The 1,410-nt window shown below is 41.4% G+C and overlaps 1 protein-coding gene across 1 annotated transcript in view; it reads right to left on the reverse strand.

Moving 5' to 3' along the window:
• The window catches only part of cacna2d1a (calcium channel, voltage-dependent, alpha 2/delta subunit 1a), an 85,402-nt gene that overhangs the window by 3,820 nt on the left and 80,172 nt on the right, over positions 1-1,410 (reverse strand). The gene's annotated exons all lie outside the window — the stretch shown is intronic.

Below are 1,410 nucleotides of genomic sequence, written 5' to 3' on the forward strand. Positions count from 1 at the left end.
ACTACTACTACTACTACTACCACAGGAACCAAACAAGAGGTCAGAAAATATAAAAAAGCTTCAAAATGTCTTTTTTATACTTGACTGGAAAACTTTGAGCCATTACGTCTGATTGGATACTCGAACTCTCAGTATGTTTAGCATCTGGAGAGGTAAAAGGGAAAGAACGTCTTGCCTTGATTTGTTTTCGGAGTGAAAAAAAGTTGAGAATCATTAAAAGAGACGTACAAAAGTCTGGATGCAAATGAGAAGTGAGTGGTCTGTTTTAGCTAACGTCTGGATACATCAGTAATCAGATGTCAGCAGAGATAGACACTGGAGTCTATTGCCTAAGACGGATAATGATAAATGGGGAAAGATACAAAGAGCATGGCTTTAAGTTCAAAGTCAGGTGAGACGGAGAAAATGTTGGCGAGAGACGGAAGGAGACTGGGAGGTGAGTTGGGGGGAGGTGAAGACAGATGGTGGTAGAACATAAGAAAGAGTGACAGGTGAGAAAGATAAGGGTAGGAAAACAATCAAAAAAGACATGAAGTAGTGGAACAAAGCAGAAGCAAAAAAGACGCGTGGAGATAAGCTGAGAAAAACAAACAGAGAACAGAAACATCAGGAGAAAGTGTGCAACAGTTAATGAGCCAAAGACAGTGAGATTGAGTGTAAGATAATGATATATTGTTAATGAAAGAGAAAGAGCTAGCGTTATGGGACTGACCCGAGACAGCACATGAACAGTGGCAGCAGTAACATGAGAAGAGAGGAAGCCAATGGGGAGCCTGCGCTCCTTCGGCACATGGCCTCATCCTAACCATCAACAGCCAATCACAGAGCAGGAAACAGAGAAAAACAGAGAGAAAGAGAATCATGCAGCAAAAGGTTCACATACTGTAGTTAGAAAGAAGTTAGAAAGCAAATATGAGCAGAAAAGGCAAGAAAATTAGTTTGGACAAAAGTAGTACAAGACGGATGCATTTACTTGAGAGACAAGAATCTGAGAGAAAGAGTTAGTGTGTGTGGGTGGACGTTTGTTTGTATGCGAGTGAGCAAGACAGTGCAGGCGTAAGAGTTAATTCATAAGACCGACCAACTTTGACACTGGAAAAAGACTATAGAGTGAAAACAAACAGAGCATTCAAGCACAGGGGTTTCACACGCAGAGATTCTGTGCTGCTCATAAAAATGTTTGTTTAGCTTAGTTATTCATAGTCGAGCGACAACCGAGTGTTTTTCTTTGCGTGGGAAATCTGCACACATACAGCGTCGGAGGCATTGCAAAAACACGAAAAAGAAATGACATGCACCATGTAAAGATATTAGTGGTGGAAAGGTGCAGTGGGTAGGATTTCTTCACTGATATATTGTTTCCATATCAAGAGTGCAGTTTAAGGATTTGGGGCTCCGGCCAGTGAGGCT

This window comes from Morone saxatilis, unplaced genomic scaffold (assembly GCF_004916995.1).
Source record: "Morone saxatilis isolate NCDOM2014 unplaced genomic scaffold, NCSU_SB_2.0 Contig10, whole genome shotgun sequence".
Lineage (NCBI taxonomy): Eukaryota > Metazoa > Chordata > Actinopteri > Moronidae > Morone > Morone saxatilis.